Source organism: Cottoperca gobio, chromosome 13, assembly GCF_900634415.1.
Source record: "Cottoperca gobio chromosome 13, fCotGob3.1, whole genome shotgun sequence".
Classification (NCBI taxonomy): Eukaryota; Metazoa; Chordata; class Actinopteri; order Perciformes; family Bovichtidae; genus Cottoperca; species Cottoperca gobio.
The window spans coordinates 23,535,445-23,550,556 of NC_041367.1; the positions used below are offsets into that span (position 1 = coordinate 23,535,445).

At 39.7% G+C, this 15,112-nt stretch overlaps 1 long non-coding RNA gene across 1 annotated transcript in view; it reads left to right on the forward strand.

Annotated features, from left to right (window-relative positions):
* The first annotated feature begins 326 nt into the window (after window positions 1-326).
* The window catches only part of LOC115018115 (uncharacterized), a 56,676-nt gene continuing 41,890 nt past the window's right edge, over window positions 327-15,112 (forward strand). The window contains exon 1 of the long non-coding RNA XR_003833325.1: window positions 327-588. This is a non-coding gene — a long non-coding RNA (uncharacterized LOC115018115). The remainder of the gene's footprint in view (window positions 589-15,112) is intronic.

The following is a 15,112-nucleotide window of genomic DNA, read 5'->3' on the forward strand; positions in this document are numbered from 1 at the left end:
TCCGAGCAGCATTCCTGATCCCTGCTGAACTGAGAACTATAGGGAGAAGGGGGGGAGGGGAGGCAGAGAAAGAGAGGTGAGGGAGGAGGGGGAAGGCAAGAACAAGAGAGGAAGTGAGCATTACAAAGTGTGCCTCTCGGTTATGGGCATGCCCAGTAGAGTTCGCCTTGCAGCCTGGAATCCAGCCTCTAAATTTAAACAGGAGGGAGACTTTTGTTGCTGCTCTCCCCCTGACTCTCTCTCTCGCTCCTACTCTCGCAATGTTATTTTCCCCTCCTCTCCCAGTAGTGAGTGTGTGGAGAGATTTATTTTGCTATGGAAGAGCAAGAGGATGTGCAGATTTCATCTAGTGCAAAACAGAACAAGGAGGAAGTAAAGAGAATGAGAAGAAGAGGAAAAAGAGAGAGTAAGACTTCATCCCCATCTCCCTCTTCCTCTCCCTTATTCCCTCCTCTGCCAACGACTTTCACCTCAGAAATTGCGGCGACACCAACTTCAAAAGGCTGTCAGGAAGGAGCTGGAGTGTGAAATCTGAGAAGAGAAGCACGATGAGAGGCTGACCGGCGCTGTGTTTGCTATGCTGTTCAGGTCAGTGTTTAGGAAAGACTGCTGACTCTTTTCCTTTTACCTGTTCTTTTCTGCTTCCAAATTGCTGTCTACTTAGTGGACATTGTGCTTTTTACATCTGCCTGTACTCTGAATTTAGAAAATAGAGGGTGTAGTGGTGAGGAATTGTGTAAAATAGACAGACTGTGCAGCGTCTCCTCTCAGCACCATCCGACCGGTGTCACCCACAGCGCAGTGAAAGTACTGAAAACTCCAGCTGCTCCCTCCAGCACTAGATCTAGTTTAGTAAATGAGCTCAGATGTTCACGTGCATACATGTGTTGAGAGAAACGTGTTCAAACTCGCTGAATTCAGCCACGTGGTTACGATAAGGGAGAAATCACGGAGACGCACCGTAGGCTGGGTGCTCACTCTCAATCACGTGGGGGGAATTGCGGCGGAGGCTCAAAGACATGATTAAGTTTTGAGAAGGGTCTTTTGAATGCATTTGTGACAGAACGTGTTCGAAGTGTCTGAACATGCTCACAAATAGGCAGCACAAAAAAAATGTTGTCAGTGAACAGCTGCTCGGCGTTTACCTCAAAGTTCCATTTTTAATTTCAACATCTTTGGATGTCCCCTTATTTGGTTTCACAAATGCTTTTTTACTTTTTCTCATGTAATGAACAGTGTTTTATTATTAAATGTATTCCCGTTCAATTGATTGCGCCTTGGCCTTTACCTTAAATCCCCCAAATCCACTATTACTGGATTTAATCAGAGTGGATTTTCAATTGTTCAGTAATAACATCTCATTCAGGCAGAGTGGTTTTTACAGCAGAGATCAGTTTGTGATTTTAAGTCAACAAAGGTGGAGAGGTTATTATTGATGACTATTTATTTCATATAAGAGCTGTCAGACAGCTCACCTGTCTGGGGCTGTCCGAGGCACCCTTGAGGGCCTGTCCCATTAGCTCTCCCAGCATGCCTTGCTACTGACAACGAAGTGTCAGCGGCGGACTCCTGGGAGACTGTTGTTGACAGGTTTATTATTCTTAGGCTATGGAAGTGGGTACACTACAGATACTATAGGGTAGAGGAGAGTGGCTTTTATATTTACAAGATATTATTAGTATTATTACTATTATTATTACATTCTGGCAGTAATCACATTTTTTGTGTCATGGCTTTACTATTTCATTTTTTTCCCGACTGTTTCACTAAAGCAATCTGCGCAAAACACTGAACTAGGGCTGTATCTAATGTATATTTTCAATATTGTTAAATCCTCTAAATATTTTCTTAATTAATACATTAATTGTTTTATTTTTAAAATGCCCTATTATAATTTCCCAGAGCCCATTCAAGACTCATATCTTCATCACATTAGACAAAGAAAAGCATCAGATCCTCACATTTAGGATGCCGGAACTAAATTATGATTAGTTGATTCATCTTACTTTATTACTAATGTAATTTACAATATATGCTTTGACTAGAAACTATTTTCAAACTCAATGCCGGCTGACTAGTAAGTAAGTTTTACGTCATTCCTCACAGTTGAGCACAAGTGATGAATGTTGTCAGTGTTACATCCCTTCTCCGTGATAAGCACTACTTTATATGTTTACAGTAGTAGTGGCTGTCGTCATCTGTGGCATACCAGACATACTGAGATTTTAAGATTTAACATTTTAAGAATGGATACATTTTTACATCCAGTGTTACCACTTTCATTTAAAGACTAGTGATGTGTCCTTTCGTGTCGAGGCTTCGAAGCGTGTGTCGAGTAATCACGGAAGATCTTTGTGAAGCGCGTATCGAGGCTTGTGTTCATGACGTATGTGATGACGTCCTAGCGAACCTGCCGTACCACGTGACTGATTCAGGAACAGGTTCGCGGGTTTGGCGTGCGATTCGAAATATAAGGGGGAGCGAACCACAATTGAGCCCCCTCATAATCAACACTTTATATAACCGTGAATGTGTGGGTTGTTGTCGTAGTATGCATTGTTGCTGTTGAGTTGTTGGTATTGCGTTTGTATTGGATCATTATGGAGCCAGCCAACTAGCGAAACAATTGTTATGCACGCCAGCATCATCTTCCTTGTGAGCAAGTAAAGATACCAAATCTAAATCTTTTGAAAAGATAATGTACATCCAACGTGTACATTACACATCCCTGGTGGTGTAGCTCGTAGAGCAGGCGACCCACATTCAAATGCTTGCTGCAGCGGCCCGGGGTTCGAAACAGACCTGCTGCTATTTGCTGCATGTCATTCCCCTTCTCTCTGTCCAATCTTAAACTGCCCTATCATTTAAGGCGTAAAAAGCCCACGTTTGTTTCCAGGCACTCTCTTCTCAATAATATGTAATAACATCAATCTTTATTTTTAAATAGAACATTATATTCAGTCTTAGATGTGCGTCAAAGAATCTTCAGGGCAAAGATACTTTACATCCACTGCAGCCTCGCACTTCGCCGGTTTTACATTTATTGTCCACTTGATGGCGCAGTAGAGCAAATGAAGCATCATGAAGCTTCGGCACATGTGCAAACCAATTGGATGGAAAGCTTCAATGCTTCATGAAGCTTCATCTCGCCATCACTATTAAAGACTACTACTCTTAAGGAGAGAGAGAGGCTTTGTTTGTTATGTGATTTAGTTGAGATTAAAGCCATTTTCATGGTTCATGGTTAATTGCTTGACCATTTACATAATGGGTTGGCCTCTTTAGTGAAACACATTTCATTTCTGATAAGGTTTTCAGGACAGATGATAATAAAAGGACTTGAGCAGATTGTGGAAGTGTTATTTTTCCTACATAGGGACAGAAGTTCTTTGATTAATGTAATTTGTAAGAAGTCTTGCAAATGTTTCACCACTGAAATGTTATTCTTGGTGTCTCATAAGTCCATGTGGGCTGAGCACGTATACTTGCACAAAACGATAAACACACAACTAGTGGTAATTTACAAATTCTCATCTGTTTACATACAAACTTGATCAAAACTGTTTAATGGAGATATTAACACGCGGTTCAAGCTAAAAGTTTGTTCTTGGCCTTGGAAACAGTAGAGTTGGTCAAACTGCTGAACAGAGTTGGTCAAACTGCTGAACAAAGCTGATTCAGTTTTGTTTAAAAGAATAAATTCAGACATGTCATTTTTTAAACAATTGTTTTTCATGTAATTTCTGACTAACTAAAGTGAACATATCAAAACTAGACTTCTGCAAGTAAGAATTGTTTTTTACTCGTCATGGTTACAAATACTGAGTCTGTGAAAACAGCTGTATGGTCTTCTGTGGCTCTGGAGGAGCTTTCTCAAGTCAAGGTGTTGACAGGAAATCTGGCCTACAAACATGGGGCATGAGATTAATTACATTTTCTGTTGAATTGCATCATGGGACATTTGGGATCCAGTATTTTTAAAGCTTGACTCATGCTAGGGACAGTCAGAGAATCTGGACCTTCACTTTATGGAAGTGTAATACTAAATTGCCACAAATCAGGTTTGCCTCGTAAATACGATTGCACGTAAATTATATGTTCTGTCCAATTACCTTTTCAACTCCACTGCATTCATTTGTGAGAATCATATCGGACATGTCTCTTTTATTGTGACATATATATTTAAGAATAAGTACAAGAGAATGTAACGAATGAATCCTTGTGTTGTGCAAAGGATCCGTCTTGTCATTTCTTAGCAGGGGTATTGTTGCTTCATATGGCACAACTCAATAAAGCTTATATCAGAACCATCAGGAGTTCATTAATTTAACTGTCATGATGACTCCCTTCTTCCTGGGAAACTGTGTTCCTTCATGGGTCCCACCCCTGATGGCCCATCTGAGGCTCCATGATCCATCACACAGTTTGCAGCCATGTTTTCTGAAAAGGCCGTGAACTTTTTACCTCCCTCAGCCGCCTGCCTGAATGTCAAAACCATTTTTCTTTTCTTGTGTCCCCTTTCTCTGGTCTTCCCCTTCCCAGGATTGCTGTTTTATTAAAATAATTGGGCTGCATTCAGTACGACCAGGTTGCCAGTGCAGCTTTTGAATTGATATATCAAGTCTGGTGCCATGATTTGCCTCTGACCTTCCTTTCAGAGCTCCTTCCTCTCCGAGGTCGTGAAGGGTCATCATCATGACTCCAGCCTCTCGGTACAATGACACGGCATCCATGGTACATTATCTACAGTGGGTCAGCTGGCCTGGAGCGCTGTCTATAGACTATTCTTCCCTGCTCCGTTGTCTCGGTGATCTCTGGATCCAGCCTGTTCAACATGGCACACATTCAAAATGGCAACCTCAAGGGGCTTTTATTCCTCCGGCAGAATTAAATCACTTTTCTCTCTCCTCTTTCTGCCTCTCTGCTGAGTTATTCAGAGTTTAATGAGGGAGGGAAGATAAAGGGAAGCTTATGGTTTGCCGGATGATGGAGAGGCTGCCTTTTTGTTTCTGTTGGAGGAGCCACACAGCGAGCGTTCATGTGAAATGATTTTTATTTTTTTCAACCAGAGGGGAATGTGATTGAGATGTCTGAGAAAGAGCCAGGGAGTCTGGAGAACCAGGGGTCATTAAAGTGTCAGACGAGCTCTTCCAATATTCTTCTGCATTTTAGAGACACTCCAGGTTGAGTTAGAAGCAGATGTTTTAGCAACGTATGGAGGTATAATCTGCTGCAAGCTGCTATGATTATCAAACATTAATGCACTGATTTCACCATCGGCATCAAAAAGTTATGTACCTCTACACCCCCAGGGCCGTGCATCATTTTAATGACGGCACAGGATTATCCCCTTACATAAGTCAGTGTGGGTGGTTTGGAGACGGCTCCTGACAGTGTGGGAGGGCATCAGACCGGACCGGAGGAAGCGCCAAGCTGACGCTGTATGACGAGGCTGTTGTTGTGAGGTTCAGCGCGGTTCAAAATCCATACTATGTATCAGCTGTCAGAGAGTGTGTTTGGTTTACCGGCTGCACGGGCGTCAGCAGCGACGCAGGCTTCTTCTGTCTGACATCAGAGCGGAGAGGTAGACGAGTTCAGCTGGCTTACACACACCTTCTATCTCTCTATCTTTCTCTCTCTCTGTCTCTCACTCATACACACACAAACACAACACTGTCACTGAGGTCAGCACTGGTCTATCTCTCTGGAGCTGTTTGTTACATTTCCCCCCCAGCAATTGTACCAGCCGGCTGCTGTGGACGCGCAGTTCCTAGAAAAAAAAGACATGTTCGCAGTATACAAGGACATTTGAGTACATCCTTTAAGGGATTTTGACTTGTAATGGAGGTTTTTTCGCGGGACATAGATTATAATCAGCTCTCACTGCATTTCTTGTACAGCAGTAGAAATTAGGTGAAATGGGCCTTTGCAGCAAAAAATAGGAATCAAAACATACAAAGGAAAAAATACATAAAGAGGCCATAAAAAATTGCTTCATGCAGGACTGGCCCAAGGGCACAACTACAACCCCCCACCCTGCCCTGCATCACAGCATTGTAATATATATAATGTATATATATATATTTTTTTTATATATAGTATTACCAATAATAATAGCGTAGTAATAAGTACAAATAATATTATACAAATTAGTGTTTGACAAATATTTTTGTCCAACCAAAGAAAAAACTAAAGGGTAATGAATATGCAGCTAAGAAATTGTATAAATAAATAAATAAAATTAAAACGTTCTTTTCTTTCTTCCGTTGTTTTGTGTTGGGAGAGGGTCCATGAGCGGCTGCTTAGTTCATTTAAGTCTAAGGCTGACGCCTTAAAGCGAGACTTTTGAAACTTTTGAAACTTTTGAAAGAAAAGAATAACACAATCTTTTTCTTACGAAAAGTTGAGTTTAAAACACTCTTACTCAAACATTGGGACGTTTTGCTGCTACATCCTTACTTCTGGTATGTAGTTTATAATGTTAGCTAACTAACTAAGATATTGTGTAACCGACATTGACTTTATGCTCCTGTTACACTACATTGCAGCCTTCACCGCTCACCTGTAACTGCCACTTGTGACCGCAGTCGTCTCTATTAACCGCATTAAAAGCGCTGAATACCTATTATCTTGATTAGCTTCTTACTATGACTAATAAGAGCCTTCATAACACAAAAACCTTTGTTCTTTCACATGAGAGATGTCTCTTTTGTTTTTGTCTGTGGTAAAAAAAGCAATATTTGATTTAAATTGTGATGGCAGTTGTGTGATTGTTTGCTGATATTGCTAGGCCACTATCACTTCGATCTGATCAAACCACACCCACACGATCCTGATGAAACAGCGTAGTTTAGTTTCCGATCTAAATACCTCAAAATGTTTTATTCCAGACTGCCATATGCCATGCATATTTAATGTTGCATACAAATACTTTCACGGACTGTAAAACTGAAACATGACAAATTTGCTACATTTTAAACATCAATATATTCATGTCAAATGTATGGAGCCCAGTAACTGTGAGCGGTGAGAATATGTGGCTAAAATGTATCTCTCAGATTAGTTACTTGTGCCTTCAAATTACAAATGGGCTGAGTATACTGCAACAATGTGTAGTGATACAAACCCTCACATTCATAAATTGTCTCTGCGAGTGTATAATTTGCACCCTCAAGTTACTTTAATTATAAAGTATTCAGCCCGTCTTCTTTTATTTGAAAGATGATTATTCTCAAACTGACCACCGACTCTTTCTTCTCCACACTCAAGCCTCTAAGCAGAATATAATGTGCTCACACTTAAGCTGTGTGGTGAGTGTGAACGTGTGTGTGTGGGTGTTGGCGGTGGTGGGTGTGCGTATAACAGACTCCTGCCCTCTCTCTTTGTAACTCTCTTCATCTCTGTCTGTCTCTCCAGCCTCGTTCCACCTTTTTTCATACCCCTCCGTTCTCTCTCGGCGGGGGTGAGAGTCGCAGGTTGACAGCCTCGCAGGTCTCCTCATTACACCGTGTCTGAGCCAGCAGAGATTTATAGAGATGATAAAAGCACTGTGGAGGGCAATAATGACCACAGGCTGTGATGCAGGAGGAGGAGGAGGCTCTGTCTGGCTGCTCGCTCTGCCTCTGATCACTCACTGTGCTGCCTAAATGACTTTGCATCGTGCAAAATGAAACAGCAGAAAATGTTACCTTCACTGTATTCATATATTCAGTATTTCATATTTTTGATATATTATATATATTTTTTAAATCTTTGATTCTAAAACTCCCTCTGTTTCCAAGGATACCATGTGACCTCCAGGTGATCAACAGCATGAAGCAAACCACTCAATTTCATTCACACTTTTATACAAATATTAGTTCATACATTAAGTAAGTAAGTGCTACTTACTATGAAAGTATGAATGTATTCATGTAGGCAATACACAATACATATAATTGAATGTAGGGGTTATATTTCACAGTAAATCCTTAGTTTTTTGTATGAAAACAATTACTTTTCCCCAAAAAACTAAAGAAAGGGTAATTTTTATGATATTGAAATATTTTGTGAGGGATATGTGCGAGCTGAAGTGAAAATATGTTGCCTCATTAGTCTTATTCTACTCACTTTAAATGATTGGACATATGTTAAAACATTGTAAGCCTTCAAAGAAGGCGATAAAGTGATTTATTTTACTCTAACTCCATCCCTGCATCTGTATGAACATATGGTGTGTTCACGTGTGGCTGGTGCTGCTCCCATCAGTGTCTGTCCCTTATCTTTTATCTCAGTATTAGATCAAGTGTCTCTCTCTAGCTGCCACACCACCTGTGGCCTCACACTAAAGGACAAAGAAAAGCAGCACAAGTAGTTTCTGTAAAGGGTTTCACATGTGGCTTAGAGCTTGGTTTATTATACTACTGTCATTATTTTTATTAAGTCACTTCAGTTTATTTCTACATATACAGTCTATTCCATTAGAGAGCGTGCTCACTTCTTGCTACAGCTCCTCACACGCTGGCTGTCTCTGCTTACTGCTCTATTACCCTAAACCCCACCAACACCACCCACATTTGATTGATCTTTACACCTGCACTCCCCCAGCACTGCCTTTACACCTCTCCTCCTCTCGCCCCCATCTGTGCTGCAGGGTTAGAGGAAGACACTGATACCAACAGTAACTAACTGCTGTCTTTGAAGCTGGCTACCATAAAAAAGCCAACTATTCAAAAACAAATGGACAAATATGAGTTGGAAGGCACTGAATATGTTTTCTTAAGCTGTTAAATTATTGATATTTTCTGCCAGTATTCACTATTGTTTATTTGACCATTCCATGTGCAAAATAACAGCAGAATAACTTGGCACAACAGCTATTTATTTTTAAACTTAAGAGGTCAAATTCTAAGTATGTTTCTCTAACATACAATATCGAAGACTTTATAAGCAACAGTAAAAGTTAAGTTAAGTTTGACTGTACAAACAACTTAATCAAATTAAATCAAATCAAATTTATTTATATAGCCCAATATCACAAATTATACATTTGTGTCAGTGTGCTTTACAGACTGTACAGGATACGACACCTTCTGTCCTTAGACCATCGCATCGCACAATGAAACACTTCCTAAAAGAAACCCTATAATTAAAGGGGGAAAATGGAAGAAACCTCAGGGAGAGCAACTGAGGAGGGATCCCTCTCCCAGGACGGACAGACGTGCAATAGATGTCGTATGTACAGGATAAACAACTGTCATCACATTCTGATTCCAATGCTTATAAATCCTGGTTGTTGCTGAAGTACGAGACAAAACCTTGTGGCCAATTGTGCTTCATATTTATGCTTATTTGCGTATCATGCAAGTGTGAGCACATGATGGTTGAAGACAGAAGTGTAATAGTGTAATCTTATCTGGGTCCAGAACTGTTCATGTTATTAGCTTTTGGCAAAGGATGCTCAGAATACTTAGAATCCAGAATTAGTGAGACTTCCCTGTAAGGTCGAAGGTTTGGTTTAAAAGCTTCAGGACATTGAACAGCTACAGTATCTTCTTTGGGTGTCATCTGTACATGTATGAAGAAACAATTAATCTCCTGCCCTCAGCGAGCGGGAAAAAGTAAACCAAGCGCTCTAAAAATGAGCCATTTTGCCTGAACTCACTCACTCCTGTGTCTCTTTCTTTGCGCCAAGTTCCATTTTCTGCTCCATTCATATGGTAATAGGGGTCAGGAGATGAGGGGGTTCTCACGTTCAATGTGAAACTTGGCCTTTTGTGTAGCCTCGGCTCAAGCTGCTGCGACAGAGGCCAGAGGTGAAATTGAATTCAGATTAAATTCCCCAGTGAGTCTGGCCTTGGGCTGGACGGTGCTCGGCTGGGCTGGCCTTGGTGCAAAGTGTTAGAGGATGTTGGCTTGATAAACCGGAGGCTGAGCCAGGGCTGAAGGGAATTATGCCATTTCTAGCTTGTCATTTAGGTTTAATTGGCGTGTTTAGGAAAACCACAAAAAATGTTGGATTCAAAACTACCAATATCAGTGTCTTCAATTTATACCTGATAGTACCCAAAACACAATAATTGTCCAATCACTTAATGTTCATGCCACAATGATCTTCAGTGAAGTGGTGAAAAAAGCCTCTGAAATGGATTTTAGACTATGAAAAGGAAACTAAAGCAGTCATTTGAAGGAATTTCAATCAGGCTTCAGAGCATGCCACAGTACCGACACTGCTCTGAACCGTCTCAATTCTTATCCTGCTAGACCTGAGCGCAGCATTTGAGACGATCGACCATGACATCCTAATTAATCGACTAGAAAAACTGGTTGGTCTTTCTGACTGTGTATTAAACTGGTTCAGAACATATATCAAAGGGAGAAAGTATTTTGTCAGGCTTGGAGATCATGTGTCAGAGAAGCATGATGCCCACTTTGGAGTTCCACAAGGGAGCTGCCTCGGTCCATTACTGTTCTCCCTATACATGCTACACTGGGGGACATCATTAGAGAACAATAGAGTTAAATATTGAAGTCCTTTGACCTAAGAGATATTTGACAGAAACGTACTAGTCACAGCAGAGAAGACGAGTAGTCAGATATTGCCTTAGACTGAAAAGGTTAAACCAGCGTGTTTAATAACGGTTTTATCTGGATTTTACCATAAACGAAATCTGGGACTCACAGTGACGATTGTGTTTTAACTTACTTTGTACAACAGGGACAAAGGGAAGTAAAGTATCGACCAGAGAAATCTAAAAGTTTAACACAACTCTAACAATTGGGGAAACCATAACGCGTTTATCTGCTATTTTAATTCAGCTATTATTATACAATTTTAATTCTGCTATATTATATTATTTTAATTCTGCTATTTTATCTACTATTTAATACTATTTTATCTGCTATTCTATGTACTATTTTATACTATTTGATCTGCTATTTGATCTGCTATTTTATACTATTTTAATTCTGCTGTTTTTATAATGGTACTTCAGACTCATTTACATCTACACTGTGATTGTTGTACTGTAAATGTTCTTATTCTGTCTAATCTTGTACTAATTGTTATGCTTTTGTTGTGAAGCACTTTAGGCTGCAATTCTGAACAGCTGAGCAGGAATCGGAATGTCATAGTTCTATTTACTATTACTTATTTACTATTTTCTACTAAAGTATGTGGATGAACTGCCTACCTGGTGTTAACAGCAAGGTGTATTGTTCTGTCCTGCCTGCAAGTGAAACATCAAGTACTTGTGCGGCAGTAATCAGATACTGAAGGTTGCTGGTAGATAATTCAGTGGTCATTTTGTGAATTACTTTGTTAACCTAGCTGTACATTTCGATGAATAGTCTCCAGTCTGCGTGCTCTGTGAACCCAAAAAGGTAAACAGAACTAAAAATAAATGAAAAATGAATTGCCTTCATATTTTTACATTGATGAAGTGACATGTTTTCAGAGCTTAAATATTTTGATTACATACATCATGAACCTATTGACAGCTAAATTAAAGGAGACGTAGTACACAAACTCAATATTTATCAGTCTCTATTGTCGTTCTTTTAATTACTCATAAATCAAACACATTGACTTATAAACTTTAAAATGTTCTTTTTTTTCTATTTAAAATGTATTTTTTGAGGATCACATAAGGAAGCCGTAGTTAAACATTTGTTTTAATGCATTTTCAAAATATTACTTTTTAAATGACAATTACTTTCCAGGTTTTCCGGATCACCAGATCTACTTTTTCATTCAAACTGTTACATTTTGATATATGGTATATTAATTTTCATTGAGTTATGAAAATAGATGTCAGCCACTGGATTCCTTAGGGGGCTGGTCATGAACAGGACAAATACAAATGTTTAGTGAGAACTATGTTTTTGACATTTCTGTTCTACAAAGGAACCGGCCGAGCTAGCAGTGAACCTAAGTGGCAGAAGATAGACTGATATTATGCTAAAGATATATGGAAACGTTTTTACTAAACTTCTGAATCGCTTTGAACAAAACAACACAGATCCAGTTCATTTGTAGAGAGGTGAAGAAAAACAGACTAAACTTCTCCAAATCACACAAACTATAAGGATTAATAGGCTGAACAAGGTTAAGTGCAAAACATGTTTGTATTTCGATGAATTGAAAAACAAGAGTAAAGAAAAGTCACTGTGCAGCTTCTGAAAAAGAGACTTCTTTGCGCAGATACACAGGAAGGGCCTGGAGAAGAGTGGTACGCCTGCTGTGGATGTCATGGGATTCCTATAACGATAAAAATATAAGTGTACAAACAGAGTGAGGTTTACTGAACAGACCTTTAAACAGTCCAATCAGAACATATATCCACGAAGACCTGTTCCCATCTTTAATGCAATCAGACAAATAGCAAAAACAAAGTGGACTTATTTTAGAATTCATAACCAAAGTTTAGAATCTGTACAAAATCATCTCTTCACCTGTTCATCCAGGATTTTAACATCGTCAGCCAGAGAATCTGTGTCTTCACAGTTGATTACTCCTTCTGTCCAAGAAGGTCATCAGTCAAAGAAGATGGTGGTCAAACTGTGTAGAATGTGTTGGGCAGGTTCTGGTTTGTAATCCGTGACCTACATTTAAACACAGAGCAGAAGGACAAAACAGCATTATCAATTAGTCCGTTCAAGATTAAGCAAACCAGGTTAAAGTGATAGTTTTGGTTCTTCCCGATACAGTTCTCCACCCCAGTGTAATAGATCCTCCAACGTTGACCCGTCAGCTTCTTCTCTGTCATCTCGACTGTTCTTCTCCAAAATAAATTAAGGGGATCTGGAACAGCAAACACCACTACTATGAGCTGAAGAAATGTTTTGAAGAAAGCACAACACCCCATGTTCATTTTGGATTCATTCACCACACTTTTACAGCCCTCTTGCTTCCAAATTTCTCCTACTACTTTCTGTATTACTGCCACAGCTTAACCTACCAGATGTGTAAACGAACATACGGTACAGCGCTGAGGGGAGCTGCTGCGTAGTTTTACAGAAACAAAGCAGTTCCATCCTCAATATAATATACAATATAATCCTCAATATAATTTACAGCTTAAAATTGTGCCGTTTGCTGGGGCAGATCCCCTTCACTCCTTAAAGAACAGTCCGCTAAAGTGCTCATTCTCACCACAGGAAAGGAGCTGGAACTTAGAGGAGCAACTAAACTCCCTTAAGAGCAGCAAATAGCCACCGTATGAGTATGAACCACAACTATCACTTTAAACTACACAGAATGGGCCATATGTTATCAACAAAGGAAAAATATTAAAACAAGAGCTAGTCCATATTACCTCAGACTCAGCAGGCAGAGGTCCATGAGGTGTGCAGGTCCTCATTATGGTCTGCCGCTGATTATGATCATCTATCGTCTAGCTAATTTAAAAACACAAAAACACCGATCCTGTATGTAACCAGTACCGATAATGTTATCTTCACTTCCCCTGTCCTGTTCCTGTCCACATCTTGTGCCTGATTGTGGGCAAAACCCACATGGCTGTGTTACCTTGCTAACTGTTAAAAATAATCTATTCAAGAAATGAATCAGCAAAAAATGATTCTAGCTATGTTGAGGCATCTCTAACTCTGAATACTTGAGGTTAACATTAACTTACAAAGTAACTTTGTACAAACAAATTAACAATTTCTTTGAATCTCCTGACACAACTGCTGGCTAATGTTAGCTAGCAATTAACTGGCTAACATAAACGATAACATCTCAAAATATCAAGCAATGTCTTGAAAGCAAAAATAATTGGGAAGAAATATGAATATTAAACACTTATTGTGAAACCAATTATATTGATTACTGCTGAAAATGAAGAGGCAGATCCACCTTACTGCAGGCAAATGTGGCCAATCCCACATTCCCACACCCTCACCACAGGCACGACCGTTACTGACATTACTGATGCCTGACGCATGCACGCACTAATAAACAATAGAAATAGGTACAATTACATTTATACTTTTAAATGGTGTTTTCTTAATCCGCAAAATAGTCCAAGTTAATCAAATTAATCAGTTGAATTAACTCAGAAACAAAAAAATGTCACAGTAACTCTTTTTATTTTATTTAAGTTTACACTACTTACTCTTTTTAATTATTTAGAACATCTGGGTGTCCTGTGTGTGTAACAGTAGAGAGCATTTACCCTTCAACAAGGTGTATTCAACCCTTTGCCATCCTGCCTCAAAAACATATTTGTGTCATTAGGACGTCCTACAAGCATGAGTCAGAGCTGGATTTGTCACATTTAAAATGTTAATGTTAACTACACAAACATTCGCTTAATAAAAAACCTTGTGTTCCTGGCATGTAATGGTAAAGGAAGTAGGTTTTCGTATGTGTCCAATGATAACAAAATGTCACTAATTTGTTATTAGCAGTGAAAGTTTCAAACCCTGACTGAGGTGTACGGATATCACAAGCACTCGACTCAACTGTGCCACATTTTCCCTTCAGTGTCCTGTTTCATGAAAGACAAAGAAATGAGAGAGAGGTGCTATTTTTCAAACTTTCACATCCACCCACGGCAGTAATTCTGGGAAATAGAAGACGGCTATTTCCAGCCATACTAATGTTGTTGAAGTCCTCAGAGAGAGCAACAACATACCCTCAGACAGATAAAAAAAGACACAAGACCAAAGTGTGTTGCAAAATTCACAGGCGCCTTTCATCATAATTCAATCATATTTGTTTATTTCTTAGTAAAGGGAGTGATGGTCTGGGTAGAATCAATCAACCTTCTCAAAGCATTCCTCAGAGACACACGTACACACGTTATGAATTAGGTGTGTGTGTGTGAGTTGGCGAGTGCATTGGGTTCAAACAAAACTCCTATTTACAGTAGGAGCCTGTGTTTTCTATAGGAAGAGCTCGAGCAACCTGACATTCTAACGTTCATATTTACACTTGTACAGTGCAGGGGGAGTATGGAAGCAATTACAGGGCGGTCACTTTTGGCTCCGGGCAGAAAGAAAAGTAAACAAGCAGTATTGTTAAATATGATTAAACTACCAACATTGGTGTGGGTGGAGGGCTATGCAGACTAGGGAGGCCCAAGGCTAGATCCCATGGGGACTGCAGAGGTCTGAACTGCTAACCTGC